Source organism: Tenrec ecaudatus, chromosome 6 (genome assembly GCF_050624435.1).
Source record: "Tenrec ecaudatus isolate mTenEca1 chromosome 6, mTenEca1.hap1, whole genome shotgun sequence".
NCBI classification, from domain to species: domain Eukaryota; kingdom Metazoa; phylum Chordata; class Mammalia; order Afrosoricida; family Tenrecidae; genus Tenrec; species Tenrec ecaudatus.
In genome coordinates, this window is record NC_134535.1 from 124,130,828 (window position 1) to 124,148,920 (window position 18,093).

Sequence of the window (18,093 nt, forward strand, 5' to 3'; positions counted from 1 at the left end):
ATAAATGCCTCTCCCTAAAGTAAGCACAGATTGGCTTTTTAAAGTATTTTGTCAGTTAAAATCATGTGATAGGTCATTGGCATGTTCTTATGGAATAAGGCCATTGTGGTAAGGCCCCTGTCAGGAGTTTATCTGATCAGCCAGTTGCCAAAAGGAACCGATCCATGTGGAGGATTTGGACAGTTTCTCACAATATCATTACACATCCACCAAACTAGCTAAAAATTTGAAAATCTGATAGTTCCAAACCTTGGAATATGATTCTCTTACTCCAATCTAATGGTGGGGGTATACGTTGTTAAACATTTGGGGAAATAAATTTGGCGTTGTTGGATGATGTTAGTTGAGCTGGTTCAAATTTGTAATAATCCTATGTACAACAGAATGAAACCCTGCTCAGACCTGGATTATGCTCACAATTGTTATGTTTGAACCCATTGGTGCAGCCACTGTGTCAAATTCAGCTAATCAAAAGTCATCCTCGTTTTCACTGCCCTTCTACTTTACCAAGCATGATCTTCTTCTCCAGGTATTAGGTTTCTCCAGTGGGAAATACCTCGGTTCTTGGCATCGCAGGAGAAAGAATTCACACCGAAGCCTGCTTTGTGATCCAAGTGGGTTTTTATAAAGGGCAAAAGAAGTTTCGGGTTTTACAATCACGAAACACGTGCAAACTTGTGGGACTACACGCCCACAAATGGTAGCCTGAGGCCAGGGAGCCCATGGCACAGGCCAAGCAGAAGGGTGAGGAAGAAGAGGGAGAGGTACTCTCCATGGTGCAGGTATTTGAAGCCTTTGGCTGGGAGGTGTGGTCAAAGGTATTATGGTATCAAGGTTAAACTTTGGGCTGATAATCACAAAGTCAGTAGTTGGAAACCACCAGTGACTGTATGGGAGAACAATGAGATTCTCTACACCCTTGAAGAGTTGCAGTCTCAGAAACCCACAAGGACAATTCTGCCCTGCCCTGTAGAGTCACTGAGTCAACATCGACTCGATGGCAGTGCGTTTGTTTTTTGTTTTGTTTTGGTACCATGCAGCCAGGTTAAGGTAGAAGCTCCAGATCCAATTCTGTAAGCTATTAAAATCTACGATGTTTTATGTATCTCCTTATGTAATGGTCCTTTCCCTACCTCCGTAGTCTAGCCTGTGACAGTGATGTATTGATGTACCACCAGTCAGGATCTCATGGCTATTTTTTTGTCCCCTAATTATGTATAATCCATTCCATGGCTGGGAGCAACAAGTGATCTAAAATCAATAGTGAGGAGGGCATAGGATGCCTGGTGGGGCTTGATCAAGGGCAATGTAGTCAAGAGGAATTACTGAAACCCAAATGAAGGCCAAACATGATAGTGGGACAAGCGGAAAGTAAAAGAAAATAGAGGAAAGAACTAGGAGGCAAAGGGCATTTATAGAGGTCTAAATATAGGCATGTACATATGTAAATACATTTATATACAACGATGGGGAAATAGATCTATGTACACAGATTTATTTGTTAAGTATTAAGGTAGCAGATGGACATTGGGCCTCTACTCAAGTATACTCCCTCAATGCAAGAGCACTTTGTTCTAATAACCTGGTACTCTCCGACAGAATTGCTGAAAAGAAAATGGGTACGTAAGCAAATGTGGTGAAGAAAGCTGATGGTACCCAGCTATCAAAATATATAGTGTTTGGGGTCTTAAAAGCTTGAAGATATACAAGTGACCATCTAGCTGAGAAGCAACAAAGTTCACATGGAGGAAGCACACCAGCTATATGATCATGAGGTGTTGATGGGATCAGATATCAGACATCAAAGATCCAGAACAAAAAAATCATATCAATATGAATGAGGGGGAGCGCGGAGTTGAGACCCAAGACCCATCTGTAGACAGTTGGTTATCGCCTTACAGAAGGGTCACAAGAAAGAGATGAGCCAATCAGGATGCAATATAGCAATGAGGAAACATACAGTTTCCTCTAGTTCTTTAATGCTCCCACCCTGCCATTATCATGACCCCAATTCTACCTTACATATCTGGCTAGACCAGAGCATGTACACTGGTACAGATAGCAGCTTGAAACAGAGGGAAATCGGGACAGATAACCCCCTCAGGAGTAATAATGAAAGTAGCCAGACCAGAAGGGTCAGAGGTCTGTGGGGGGGGGGGGGGAGGGGAACCGATCACAATGAGCTACATATAACTCCCTCCTAGGGGAATGGACAAAAGAAAAGTGTGTGAAGGGAGAGATTAGTTAGTGTGAGATATGAAAAAATAATAATTTATAAATTATCAAGGGTTCATGAGGAGGGGAGGGTGAAATTAGCTGATACCAAGGGCTCAAGTAGAAAGAAAATATTTTGAAAATGTACATATGTACAGATGTGCTTGACACAAGGATGGATGTATGGATTGTGGTAAGAGCTGTATGAGCCCCAATAAAATGATTTTTTAAAAGTAAAATAAAATACAGTAAAGAAAAATAATGAATTATACGCAGCAACACAGATGAATCTTAAAAAACTAATCTTAAATTGCTCAGGAGAATAGATATTGCCTAACTCAATATATATCATGTTCAAAGCCAGGCAGATCTCAACTGCCAGGTTTGGAAATGGGTGCTAGGGCACAACTATGAGGCAAAACAAGCCCGTGATTGCAGGTAATACCAACATAGTAGTTACCTCTGTGGGCTGGACTGTCAGGAGGAGGCGGTACCGTGGGCCTCTGAGAAGGACAAACATCTATTTCTAGATAAAGGGATTTGTTTTGTCCATGTCCCCTTTACAACCACTTAGATTGATATTTAGGCAATTTCCAATTTAGAAAAGATTTTTAAAGTAATTTTTTAAAAAGAAAAGGCTTTTCAATAAGGAAAGCCAGAGGTAGAAACCTTTCACCTTTGTGAATGCTGAGTCTGCTGCATATCAGAGACATTACTGGTGTAGATTTCTTATTTGTTTCTTAACATTTTTGAAGTCACATGGGGGAAATAAATAAATTGTCATATGCCTAGATAGCATCTCTATGTTTTAATATAAAATTTCAGCATTTACAATATATTTCCTCTAACAAAACCAAACCAAACTCATTGCCATCACGTTGTGCCAACTCATAGCAACCCTATGGGACAGGGGAGAACTGCCCTTGTGGGTTTGCAAGACTGTAACTCTTTACAGGAGTAGAAAGCCCTCTCTTTCTCCGGAGGAGTGGCTGATGGTTTGAAAGTGCTGACCTTGTAGTTAGCAACCGGACGGATAACCACTAGGCCATGTAAATAAGTTTTGAGACTCAAACATGAAAAGTTAAGTTTCCTAGTGTATTTTGAAGTTGATATCTAGGATTTATCATCATAAATTTAAATAATTACAATGCATGTAAATGTATGGCAAATTATAAATGCTTATATTACATGTTTTTTGTTTTATTTTTCTGGATATGACTTGATATAGACCAGTTTCTCAGATTATTTGCTCAGCATACAGATTATGTTGAAATGACACAACCCTGACATGCACTTTTCTCGATTTTAAATCTTGCAGTAGCCCCTTTTGCTGCTCAGTCTCTTGCTCTGTGGATATGTTTCTCATGGTCACAATTAAGTGTTCTGTAATTCCTCTTATTTGTAATGTTACACATTTTTTCTTCCTTGAGCTTTTATTATTATTATTGGGATTTTAAAAATCATTTTATTGGGGGCTCGTACAACTCTTATCCCAATCCATACATCCATACATTATGTCAAGCACATTTGTACAATTGTTGCCATCATCATTCTTAAAACATTTGCTTTCTACTTGAGCCCTTGGTATCAGCTCCTTATTTTCCCCTCCCTCTCCACACCCCCTTCCTCATGAACCCTTAGCTTTCTTCACCACATTTGTTTTTGCACCTGCTTTGTCTTCAGTGATCATGTCGTGAAGGTGAGCATCATGGAAGGCCAGTTTAATAGAACAAAGTGTTCTTGCATTGAGAGAGTACTTGAGTGGAGGCTCAATGTCCATCTGCTACCTTAATACTAAACATATAATATATGCACATAGATCTATTTCCCCATTATCATTATAAATATATTTATATGTGTACATGCTTATATTTGGACCTCTATAAATGCCCTTTACTTCCTAGTTCTTTCCTCTATTTCCTTTTATTTTCCTCTTGTCCCACCATCATGCTCAGCCTTCTTTTGGGTTTCAGTAATTTCTCTCAGTTACATTGCCCTTCATCAAGCCCTACCAGGCCTCTTGCACCCTCCTTGCCACCGATTTTGGATCACTTATTGTTCCCTTGTCCCTGGGTTTGTTAACACCACTTCCTATCCTCCCCCTCTCCCATCTCCCCACCCCCCCAACCATTGGTCCCATTGTTTTCTCCTCCAGATTGTTTATCCTGCCTATCTTATCTAGATAGACCTGCAGAGATAATAATATGCACAAAAATATGGGTGAAGGGAGATGTCGGAGAGTGTAAAATATGACAAAATAATAATAATTTATAAACTATCAAGGGTTCATGAGGGAAGGGGGAGCAGGGAGGGAGGGGAAAATGAGGAACTGATACCAAGGGCTCAAGTAGAAAGCAAATGTTTTTAGAATGATGATGGCAACAAATGTACAAATGTACATGACACATTGACTATATGTATGGATTGTGATAAGTGTTGTATGAGCCCCAATAAAATGATTTAAAAAAATAATAATAAAATAAAGAAAATGAAAAAAATGCACAAAAACAAGACAGCAAATTAAATCAACAAAGGAAACAAAACAGCAACAACAAAACCAATGATACAAAAAAAGAAAAGCTTGTAAATCGTTCAAGATCTGTTTGTTGACCTTTAGAAGTGCTTTCCAGTCAAGTCTGCTGGGGTGCCCTGCCCTGACCCCCAAATCTATTTTTGGTACTCCCTCGGCACTTCCTTGCTCTGCTCCCCTTGCTGTTCTTTGCACGCCCTTAGTCTTTTGCCTCCATATGGTGGGGTTCCTCCTTGATCTTGTTCTTCCCCCATTGATCTTTGTTTCCATTCTATTCCCCCCAGAATTTTAATATATTTTGTGCTCATATTGACTACCTTATCATTTCCCTCTAACCAAAAACATGTACACAAAATCTAATTTTGAAAAATCACTGTCAAAAATGAGGAGCTGATATCAAGGGCTCAAGTAGAAAGAAAATACTTTGAAAATGATGACGGCAACATATGTACAAATGTGCTTGACACGAAGGATGGATGGATTGTGATAATAGTTGTATGAGCCCCCAATAAAATGATTTATTTAAAAAAGAGTCAAAAAAAAGAAAAGAAAAATTACTGTCACCTAAATCTCTAAGTGACTTGAAAATGCATTTCAGCAAAAGAAAAAGAAAGAAAATGCATTTCAGTTTGAGCTATTGCTACGAATATTGCATAATATAACAACCACACATATTAAAAAAACAACGCACATTTTAATCAATCAATATTACACTAAAAAGGAAATATATTTCTTAATTAAATGGGTGGGACTGTCTTTCCCACCACCCCGTTAAAATTAGCTCATAAAGTTAATTAGTACTATCACCTGAATGGAAGAGGGATGAGCATTAAGTGTATTACTATTTTTGTTTGTAGATATAAATATTTCATATAAAGAAATGGAAAGGGTTTAATTTTAGTAATGCCACTCAATTGGTAAAACTACTTCCGTGGTAAATGTTGAAAATTGGATAGAGTTTTATTGATAGAGAACGTGAAAGAGCTGGTTTGTAGTTAATCAAAGCACTAGAAATATAAAAACATAATTATAAATTTATTGCTGCTGTTGCTAGGCGCCTTTGAATTGGTGCTGACTCACAGTGACCTCATGTCGAACTAAATGAAACAATGCTCAGTCCTGTGCCATCCCTATGCCATCCCTGCCATTGTTCTCTGAGCCCATTGGTAGAACCAAGGTGGCAACCCATCTCGTCACAGGTCTTCTGTGTCTGCCCCTCTACCTGACCATGCATGATGTCCTTCTCCAGGGACTGTCTGTCCTGAAAACATAGCCAAAGTGTATAAAATGAAGTTTTGTCATCCCTGCCTCTAAGAACCAAGACTTAGTTTGTTAAAAATTCCCTTGCAGTAAAAATTCCTTTTAAGCTCCATCAGTAGGGGTATTCTAACTCAGGAAGGCAGTCATTAAGATAAGTAGTGAGGCAAGAAGCTTCCCCAATCCAGAGGCTTCAGGGGAGGGTGGTCTAATGACCCCTGGAGAAATGTACTTATAGATAATTTCCTATGATTGTTACAAAGCCTACCTTTTTGTGATATTGCTTAGAGCATCAATTGTATCCTGTGATCATTGTAAAACCGGCTTTTTTTTCTACATAGTTTAAGGTATATAACTTTCTTGATTTTCTTTTTTTTTTTTCGTAATCCAAGTGAATTTAATGAGAGTTAAAAGAAGCTTTAGGTTTTACGCGGCACCCATAGGATTTCTTTTGACCTTGCGGCCTGGCAGAGACTGCTCAGGGTCATGCAAAGATCTCTCTCCCAAGTTTCCCCCGAAAGCAGGTGACCAGACAAACCAAGTTCCTCTCCCTCTCTATTCCTGCCTTTTTTTCCTTTTTTTACATTTTATTAGGGACTCATACAACTCTTATCACAATCCATACATATATTGTATAAAGCACATCCATACATTCCCTGCCCCAATCATTCTCAAGGCATTTGCTCTCCACTTAAGCCCTTTGCATCAGGTCCTCTTTTTTTCCCCCTCCCTCCCCTTTCCCCCCTCCCTCATGTGCCCTTGGTAATTTATACATCGTTATTTTGTCATATCTTGCCCTATCCGGATTCTCCCTTCCCCCCTTCTCTGCTGTCCCTCTCCCAGGGAAGAGGTCACGTGGATCCTTGTAATCAGTTCCCCCTTTTCAACCCACTCACCCTCCACTCTCCCAGCATCGTCCCTCACACCCTTGGTCCTGAAGGTATCATCCACCCTGGATTCCCTGTACCTCCAGCCCTCATATGTACCAGTGTACAGCCTCTGTCCTATCCAGCCCTGCAAGGTAGAATTCGGATCATGGTAGTTGGGGGGATGAAGCATCCAGGATCTGGGGGAAAGCTGTGTTCTTCATCGGTACTACCTCGCACCCTAATTAACCCATCTCCTCTCCTAAACCCCTCTATGAGGGGATCTCCATTGGCCGACACTTGGGCCTTGGGTCTCCACTCTGCACTTCCCCCTTCATTTAATATGGTATATATATACATATACACATATACACATATACACACATATACACATACATACACACACTTATATCTTTTTGTTGTTGTTGCATGATGCCTTATACCTGGTACCTTGGCACCTCGTGATCGCACTGGCCGGTGTGCTTCTTCCATGTGGGCTTTTTTGCTTCTGAGCTAGAATGCCGCTTGTTCACCTTCAAGCCTTTAAGACCCCAGACACTATCTCTTTTGATAGCCGGGCACCATCAGCTTTTTCACCACATTTGCTTATGCACCCATTTGTCTTCAGCGATCCTATCATGGAGGTGTGCAGTCAATGATATGATTTTTTGTTCTTTGATGCCTGGTAACTGATCCCTTCGGGACCCACTCGATCACACAGGCTGGTGTGTTCTTCCATGTGGACTTTGTTGCTTCTGAGCTAGATGGCCGCTTGTTTATCTTCAAGCCTTTAAGACCCCAGTCACTATCTCTTTTGATAGCCGGGCACCATCAGCTTTCTTCACCACATTTACTTGTTCACCCACTTTGGCTCCAGCCGTTGTGTCAGGAGAGTGAGCATCATAGAGTTCCGATTTAATAAAAGAAGGTATTCATGCATTGAGGGAGTGTTTGAGTAGAGGCCCAAGGTCCTTCCGCCACCTTAATACTTGACCTATAAATATAGACACATAGATCTATTTCCCCATCCTCCTATATATATTTGCATGTACATGTCTTTGTCTAGACCTCCATGAATGCCCTTTGACTCCATTTTGAGATAGTAAGGAGTCTTGGTGGTATAATGGAATACTCATTGATTTGGCCGCTAACCACAAGGTCAGTAGTTTGAATCCATCAGTTACTCTGTGGGAGTAAGATGTGGCTTTCCACTCCCATGAAGAGTTACCATCTCAGAAACCCACAGAGGCAGTCCTACCCTGTCCTATAGGGTAGTTGGAGTTGACTTGATGGCAGCGAGGGCTTGTTTGTTTTTTCTGAGATAGCAAATCTCACTGTTTCCTTTTGTTTCAAGCTTGTAGAAATAATCTTTTCTTAAATCAATCTAGTCTCTGCTTTTGGCCGAAACAGTGACAGCCAACCCCTGACCCTTGTCTCCTAGCATCACTATCACTAAAATTGGTTTGTAATAATCTCTCAGGCACTGGTGGCTCAGTATCAGAATTCTCATCTTCCTTGCTGGAGAGTCAGGTTCAATTCCCAGCCAATGCCTTTTGTGCACATTTGCCATCCCATCTGTCAGTGGTGGCTTGCATGTTGCCATGATACTGAATAAATGCTTCTCATGGTTTCTTCCAGACTGAAATAGATTAAGAAAAAAGGCCTGGAGACCTGCTTCGACAAACCTAATGAAATAACAGATTTGCACCCAGAGTGCATTGCTCCACTTAAAAAACTCTACGTGAGACCAAGAAGCCAAGAATTACATCAGAGCAAAGATGGAAATGCCGGGGCGGGGCAGGGTTGCAACACAGGGAAACTAGAAGGCTGGAAATAGAACAACCAGAACACAATTAAAGGGACTTGACACATTGCAGAAAATGTAACTCCCATCACTGAGGAATTTATGTAGCAATTATGAAATGGTAACTTAATTGGCCATGGAAGCCATCACCTAACAATAAAATATTGTTTTGCTATCCTCTGAAGTGCATTCTTTTGAGGGGTGAGGGGTGTCCACAGAGTCAGGATTGGGGCCAGCCCCACAGACCTCTCTGTGGGTTGCCTGGGACATGCTGGTATGTTGTATTCCTATCTTGGCACATAGCATTGAAACCTGGTCTCTCTCCTCCTCCTCCTGTGGAGATATAAACAATACCCGCCCCTTGGGTGGATTAGTGCCCTGTTCCCCCCCCCCAAAGTCTTTTTAAAATTTTTCTCTTTCTTTCCCCCTCTTATATAGTTAGCTGCCATATGTATCCCTGGATTAGGTTTGCCTCTGCCATACTTACTGGACTTCACCCTAGGTATGTATGTATATAGTAACTTTTCCCCTATGCCCCACTTTTTTTAAAGCTTATCTCAGTGGACTCATGTTGTACTTGTCCTTTTGTGCTTGACACTTCACTTAGCATGAGTTCCTCTAGTTCTTCCCATCTGGCAATGTGCTTCATGCGTTCATCACTGCATTGTAGAGATGTGTAGTACTCCATTGTATGTCTGTACCACAGTTTTTTGATCCATTCATCTGTTGATGGAAATTTGGGTTGTTTCCAACTCCTTGCTATTGTGAACTGTGCCGCGATGAACACTGGAGCACAGATGTCTGGCTGTGGTTTGTTTCTTGCCTCTTCTTGGTGTATGCCCAGTAAAGTTTGTGGAGATGGACGTGTCCGATTAGAGCCCACAGGGGCAATGCAAAGGGATGGAGAGGGAGGAGAGGACATCCTGGCCCACCAGAGGACGATGTTCCTGCCCAGAGCAGACAATACACGGGGAGGATCATAGGGCCGGCCCCACCATGGGACACGGCGTCCCTCACTGAACCATGACGCTGCGGGGACAGCACTGGAGACACAGTGTGAGAATAGTGCACAGCCTGGGCCCCTTGGGCTGGGTCGAGGTACTGAGGGCATGCAGCAGAGCAGCAGGGGGAGCAGAGTGATGGAAACCCCGGGGAATAAAAAAAATAGACTTTGGAGACAGTATGTGGCACCCCATCAGACTCGACTGGAAAACATTTGTAAAGACCAACAAACAGACCTTGAACTATTTATAGACTTTTCCATTTTTGTCAGTGGCTTTCTTTTTGTTATTGTTATTTTGTTCTTGCTTTCTGCTGTTGTTATTGTTGTATTGGTTGTGACTTCCCTTGTTGTTTTATTTGGCTTTGCCTGGTTTTTGCACTTATTAATGTATCTGCATGTCTACCTAGAGAAGATGGCGGGATAAACAGTTTGGAGATGAAAAGAGACGAACCAATGGTTCCAAGAGTATACGGGAAAAGGGGAAGTGGGAGAAAGGAAGCAGGGGGGGAGGGGTTGGAGAGAGGGAAGACCAACCCAGGGACAAGGGAACAACAAGTGAACTAAAATCAATGGAAGGAAGGTTGTAGGATGCCTAGTAGGGTTCAATCAAGGGCAGCGTAGCAGTGAGGAAGGCCACACATAAATGATGAATGGTGGGAAAAGAGGAAAGTAAAAGGAAATAGAGGGAAGACCCAGGAGGCAAAGGACATTTATGGAGGCCTAAATACAGGTATGTACATATGTAAATATATAAATAATGAGAGGGGAATAGAATTGTGTACTCATATCTATATGTTAATAATTAAGGTTGCAGATTCTTAACATATTTATATGTTAAGAATCAAGTACTCTCTTAACACAAGAACACTTTGTTCTAACAATCCGGCATTCTGTGATGCTCACCTTCCCAACACGATCGCTGAAGACAAAGCAGGTGCATAAGCAAATGTTGTGAAGAAAGCTGATGGTGCCTGCCTATCAAAAGGTATAGCCTCTGGGATCTTAAAGACTTGAAAATAAACAAGCGGCCATCTAGCTGAGAAACAACAAAGCCCACCAGCCTGTGTGATCACGAGATGCCGATGGGATTGGTATCAGGCACCTAAGACCCAGAATAAAACCATACCCAAGAAGAATGGGGGGTGGGTGGGCTTGGAGTGGAAACTCAATGCCAACCTGTAGACAATTGGACATCCCCTCACAGAAAAGTCATAGAGAAGAGATGAGCCAGTCAGGGTGCAGTATAGCACCGAAGAGGCACACAACTTTCCTCTAGCTCCTTGGTGCTTCTTCCCCCCCCCCTCACTATCATGACCTCAATTCTGCCTTATAAATCAGATTAGACCAGAGCATGCACACTGCTACAGACAAGAGTCCACAACACAGGGAATCCAGGAGAGATAAACCCCCAGGGCCAACAAGGAGAATAGAGATATCAGGAGAATTAGGGGAGGGTTGGGGGAGAAAGGGGGAATCGATCACAAGGATCAACTAGCACCCTCTCCCAGGGGAACGAATAATGGAAAAGTGGGTGAGGGGTGATGGAGGATGATGTAAGATATGGAAAAAATAACCTATAACTTATCAAATGTTCACAAAGGAGGGAGGGAGAGGAGGGAGGGGGAAGAATTGGGGAGCTGATACCAGGGGCTCAAGTGGGAAGAGAATGCTTTGAAAATTATGATGGTGGCATATGTGCAAATGTGCTTGACACATTGGAGGAATGTATGGATTGTGATGAGATGTAAGAGCCTCTAATAAAAGTATTTAAAAATATATAATATTTTGCAAAATAAAGAAAATCATATAGATCACAATGATCTGATCTACAACTGGTTCTGGGGACTGCTTAGAACCAGGCAGTTCCAATGTGCACATGGTCATTCTGGGTAGGATGGACACGGTGTGACAAGGGAAGCAGAGAGAGATTGGAAGATGTCACACTGATGCTGAGTTGAACATAGAAGCAGGAGCCTGGAAGCAAGAAATGCAAGGAATGCAGGCCTGGAAGATGGAAAAAGCAAGAAGGCAGATTCTGTCAGCGCGCCTCCAGAGGGAGTGTGACTGCCAACATCGTGGTTCCAGCACAGCAAAACCCACTCTGGCTTCTGACCTGCAGAACTGTAAAGGACTAAGGCTGTAAAACAATAAATTATGCTGTGCTAATGTGTTGCAGCTGCACTAGGAAATGAATACACCCATGTTCGCCTGGGTCTTTTTATACCTCCAGGGGGGACCCACATCTGTTTGGTACAGACAACGCAGAAGCCACTGCCACGTTTGTAGATCAACAGTTTCTGACTTAAAATGTGTTTTTTAAACACAGAGGAACCTAGGATACCTTATCTTTTCTTTCCTGTCCTCGCCACCTTCTGCCCATCCCAGACAGGCTCATTGCTGTGGCAATGTCAGCTCCTCTGTGAGATTGCAAACCTGGCCCGTGTCTGTAGCTCCCCGGGGCCCCATGCAGATTGTGGAGGCCATGTTCATGAATTCTGTTCCTCAGCTCTCAGTTTTCTCACTTTTTCAGTTACAAACAGACTAGATGGTTTCTACAAACCCTTCCAATCCTGGAAAACAAATGAAAAACCCTGATAATGCCACCTTCTGCCAGTGGCAGGCAACTCTAGAGAGGTGTCCAGGACCAAAAGAGAGACTCTTGCTTGTAGTTGCCTGAAATACCAAATAAGTGCCGTGTGGTGCTCCTGAGGCCCACCAGCTCGCAAGGCTTGTACTGACGACCGTCTGTCGCAGGAGAGATTGATTTTTACTGAGTTTCCCATGTATTTTGTCTCTTTACCTGCGGCATGTGTTAATGGGCACGCACTACTTTTACTTGGCATCATTATAAGCTGGTTTTGAAACCATTCAGGAGGACACCACCAGCTGGTTGGATTACCGTCCATTCCTTTGGGGTGACTGTCAACAGGGGAGAGGTTCCAATTCGTCCCAGTTTGGGCTGCTGAGGGCCAGACAGCAACACAGAGCGTAGCTCCATCAGGTGCACGCTTCTGGAGGGTTTGCCTTGCCATTGTCTGCGAGTGCTTCCAACTTAGACTTGGGGTGTGGGGGGGATGTGGGTGGAAGAGGGGCGAGGCTAAGGAAGCATCAGAATGCAGCTGCTCTCTGGATGGACTCTTGGGTATCGTGACTTTCAAACTCAGAAATGCACTGGTGTCCTATTCAGAATATTCAGAACACAGGCCACGGGATGCACAGAGCCCGCAGCCAGACCCTGAAAGTGAGACAGTGGCGAAAAGATAACATCAGTTCCAGAGAAGGCTAAACTCTATCCTCTGCCTGCACGATTCCTCCTGCACCTCTCCCTTCTTTCTCTATGTCATTCCCACTTATTCTTCAGCTTGCAATTCAAGCCTCACTTCTGGGAATTCCTACTTCATTTCTAAACCGAAGTCTGGCCTGGTTTCAATATTCTCATAGCTCCTTGTCCTTCACGGCATTCATCCCGTTCACAACTATGTGACCTATCTTACTCACAAGCTCCACCCCCCAGGACGGTAGAGAGCATGGCTGTCATGTTCATCCTGTGCCTAGCACAGTACCTGGTATTCAGTAAGCACCTAACATCTGAATATAATGAAGGCGCTCCTGCGACCCCCATGTCATCCCGGTTTCCTTCAGATTTCAGTGCTTATGGATGCATTAGAGCTTAAATTCTTAGCACTTGGTTTGCAGAAAGCTATGATATTCCCCCCATTCCCACAAGTCTTTTTATTTTTTAAGCCATGAGTTAGTTTATTGGGCCAACCTGGCTGATAAACACATATGGGGTTAATCGAAGGACGGAGAGATAAATGACTCGGTGAGCCTCGCCTTTTGAGTTCTTGGGTCTCTTGCTTTCTGATAGTTGGACTAGGGTGCAGCTGCCTTAGTCAATTTTCTGGTTCAGCTGGCAAGGCTCACTTCCTGCAAGACATCCCTGAGGAGAAGCCACATGGACCTATCCGATGCAGCCCTGGATGCTAGAGCAGCTGTGTGGAGACCCCTGCCAGGGCTGATATGCTTACACATTCACTGATTCGGCTTTCCTCTTGCAGTCGGCATCATTGCATCTGTTTTGTGAGACAGAGGAAGACTTTGTGGATTGGTGTCGGACTTATGGGCTAATGTTGGACTTGTGGGCTTGGACAGCACTGGGTTGGGATGTTTTCTTGATGCGCACTTACCCTTTATATAAAACTCTCTTATACATGAATTTCTGTGGATTTGTTTTTCTAAAATACCCGGACTAACTCAAGCCAAGTACATTTAAAATTTTCTGCTGCATACGAAACAGCCTGCTTTAAATTCTTTCTTCTCATAGTGCTTCAGTGCTCAAAACTCTAGATCTTTTGTGCTTTGTCACATTTCAAGGCTGTTTTACTAGCCACAGATTTTTAAAAAGTACAGCTGCATCTTCAAATTTCTTTAACAGCAAAGAAAATCAAGGACATCCAGGTCCCAGGGCACATGGTTCCCCTCCCTGTCACAATTTTCCTCCACTGGATATCACCAATCTCAGTTAGCCTGGGATTTTCAGCACAGCTGTGTCGAGAACACAGTAGTCCAGGATGACCTGGCTTGACTGCTCCTCAATAACTGAGGTTGGAGCCCAGGCACAATATTTTTTTAAATCATTTTATTGGGGGCTCGTACAACTCTTAACACAATCCATCCATCCATACATTATCTCAAGCACATTTGTACATATGTTGTCCTCATCATGCTCAAAACATTTTCTTTCTACTTCAGCCCTTGTTATCAGCTCCTCATTTCCCCCCTCCCTCCCCACCCCCACCTCCCACATGAACCCTTAATAATTTACAAATTATTATTATTTTCTCATGTCTTTCACTGTCTGATGTCTCCCACCACCCCCTTGTCTGTTGTCCATCCCTCTGGGAGGGGGTTATAGGTAGGTCATTGTGATCAGTTCCCTCTTTCTTCCCCCATCTTCCCCTTCCCATCCTGGTATGGCTACTCTCAATATTGGTCCTGAATTCCCTGTGTTTCTAGCTCTTATCTCTACCCATGTACATGCTCTGGTCTAGCCTGAATTGTAAGGTAGAATTAGGGTCATGATAATGAGAGGGAGGAAGCCTTAAAGAACCAGAAGGAAGCTGTATGTTTCATTGGTGCTACACTGCATCCTTACTGGTCCATCTTCTCCCCATGACCCTTCTGTAAAGAGGATGTCCAATCACTTATAGATTGGCTTTGGGCCTCCATTCTGCACTCCCCACCTCATTCACATTATGATTTTTTGCTCTGGGTCTTTGATGCCTGATACCTGATCCCATCGACACCTCATGATCACACAGGCTGGTGTGCTTCTTCCATGTGGGCTTTGTTGTTTCTCAGCTAGGTGGCTGCTTGTTTATCTTCAAGCCTTTGAGACCCCAGATGCTATATCTTTTGATAGCTGGGCACCATCAGCTTTCTTCACCACATTTGCTTATGCACCTGCTTTGTCTTCAAGAAGGTGAGCATCTCAGAGCAGGCACAATATTTTTAAGGACACTTGGTTCAAATGTTTCAGCTTCCCGCACAAGGTGGCTCTTACTGTGTGTTTCACTTTAGTCCTGATTGAGCTTCAGGCCAGTGAAGCAGAGCACTGCCAACAGCTTTGTGATGTACTACTGACCTGGTTTTGGCAAGGTACTTCCCCCCGCCCTCATTGTGCTTACTGCCCATGCAATTCATCTTCAGCATTGCTGCTGGCTTTGGAAAGCATGCCAATTTCAATAATGACTATATAATGACCCGATAAGGGAATATCTTTTCCTGAAATGTTGTGGATCGATTACAGCAAATCAAACGGCAACCATCAAGGAAAAACTCCCTCTGGGCTCCTTGTGGAAAGCCACAGAAAGCTCGGATTTACAGTGGATGTCCAACTCCATGTTGAATCCTGACACACATTCAGCCTTCCTTGAGTTCACTCTCCTTATTAACTGGCAATGTAAAGAGCTTTGTCACCAAGCAGAGTCTGTTTAAAAGTGACATTCTAAGACTCTCCTAGGTAACCCTGAGAAGGATAGTCTCACACTCTTGAAGTTGCCTAGGCTTGCTCTTAATGGGGTAATAGGGCCCCATGTCATGGTTAAGTGCCATCGAATCAGTTTTGACTCATAGTGATCCTGTGTACAACAGAATGCAACACATCCTTGTCCTATGCCATCCTCACAATTGTTCTAATGTCTCAACCCATTGTTGTAGCCACTGTGCCAATCCATATCATCAAAGGCCTCCTCTTTTTCATTGCCCTTGTATATTACCAAGCACGATACCCCCAAGGTCATAAGTGAGCTCCTGAACAAGGTAGTTGCAGGGCCCCAGAACCAGTCCTGTAGCTTTGCTACCCTGCAGTGGTGGTATCTCCCAACCATGGTCCCTTTGCTTCTTCCCCAGGCTAGCCTGTCATCATGATGAATCGATTTGCTGCCAATCATGATGCTATGATGAATGCTCTTTGTTTTATATGTCCCCTAATTAGCAATGTGGCCATGAATCCTCTGGCCTTATCCAGATGATCAATTTTTGTCTTTGTCCTGTTTAAGATTAACTAAACGTATATTTGAATTTGGGGTCATTTTACCCCCAACAGCATGGATTAATTATTTCTCATCCCTGGGCCCATAGCCCTAAAATAGTGCTCTTTGGTAGAATAGAAAAGAAAAAAAATGAAAATGTGCCCCACATGCTTTGCTAAAGATCACTGAAGAAAAACGACTAGGAGAATATTTCAAATAATAATTCCATTCCACATAGAAGATTAAAATATGCATACTCTGGAAAAATTATACCACGTAGGCCCACAGCCAGAATGAATAGTCATATTTAGGGCCTATCTCCTCCACAGTTTCTACCACAAAAATGTAGGGGTAAGAGATCCTATTTCTTAAATGTGTACATGCATGTTTATGCCTAGAATATTTCTGGAAGGAAACTGAGAACCAACAATACTCATGCAGCTTATGTCTACACAAACATAACTCTCCCACTGCCATCATCTATACGGGTTCAGTATTCCCTTCTTACAGCACGCTTGCCTTGAAACAGTAACTTTGTAGTTCATTGAAGAACGTCTGGTAAGACCATTTAAAAACTGCTCAACTTTCCAGTAAACAAGATATCCAATGACTTTACCTGCTAAGACTCTTGACACTGTTGTGTCCACACCCTGTTGGTTGCACAGTTCTGAGCCATCATACCATAATCCTTACCCAATCATAATTAAACATCTGCATCGGAGGACCCGACATAAGCCAGACCCCCCACAAACTTCATCAGCGTTCCAATGCTGCCTTCCCCTTTCTAGATGCCTTTTCACCACAGAACGAATGAGCGCATCAATGGGGTGTTTGGGTGGTATTTTCAGGCAGTTAACTTTGGACAAAATCCCTGATGGCACAGTAATTAAGTGCTCATCTACTAATTGGCAGGCTGTCTGTCTGAACCCATCTAACGCTCTAAGGGTGAAAGGCCTGGCAATCTTCTCCCCTAAAGATGAGTATTTATATACAATATCTACTTATTGAAATGTAGCTCTTTTTACAAAGTTGGCATGGAAGACAAAGAAGGAAGTCCTTGCCCTTCCAAAGCTGAAGCCAAACCGAAGCTAAATAGGCCCAGAAGGCCAGGCTGCAAGGCACCCACAGCCACAATAAGAAGATCCACATGTGTCACCCACCTCCCAGCCGTCCGTGACACAGGCTAAGAAGGCAGCCCACATACCCTCAGCAACATGCCTAAAGGTCAACAAACAGTCCTGGAACTATTTATAGGCTTTTCTTTTTTTTGTCATTGATTTTTGTTGTTGTTATTGTTTGTTTTCTTTTGTTGATTTGTTTTGCTCTGTCTTGTTTCTGTGCCTATTATTGTCTTTGCATGTCTATCTAGATAAGTGGGATAAATAATCCGGAGGAGAAAACAAGAGGACCAACAGTTCTGAAGGGGACATGGGAGAGGGGAGGCGGGAAAAGGAAGTGGATGTTAACAAACCCAGGGACAAGGGAACAAGTGATCTAAAATCGATGGCAAGGAGGGTTTAGGAGGCCTGGTAGGTCTTGATCAAGGGCAATGTAATGGAGAGAAATTAAGGCTGAGCATGATAGTGGGCCAAGAAGAAAGTAAAAAGAAATAGAGAAAATAACTAGGAGGCAAGGGGCATTTATAGAGGTTTAAACACAGGCATGTATATATGCAAATATATTTATATCTATAACGATAGGGAAAGAGATCTATGTACATCTATTTATAGGTTTAGAATTATGGTAGCAGACAGACATTGGGCTTCTACAAGTACTCCCTCAACACAAGAACAACTCATTCTAATAACCTGGCATTCTGTGATGTTCAGCTCCCCAACACAATCGCTGAAGACAAAACGGATGCATAGCAAATGTGGTGAAGAAAG

The 18,093-nt window shown here is 42.8% G+C and overlaps 1 long non-coding RNA gene and 1 pseudogene across 1 annotated transcript in view; one reads left to right on the forward strand and one right to left on the reverse strand.

Annotated features, from left to right (window-relative positions):
* Window positions 1-18,093, forward strand: part of LOC142450313 (uncharacterized) — a 45,549-nt gene that overhangs the window by 23,757 nt on the left and 3,699 nt on the right. The window lies entirely within an intron of this gene.
* LOC142452132 (small nucleolar RNA SNORA16B/SNORA16A family) lies at window positions 15,447-15,542 on the reverse strand (annotated as a pseudogene).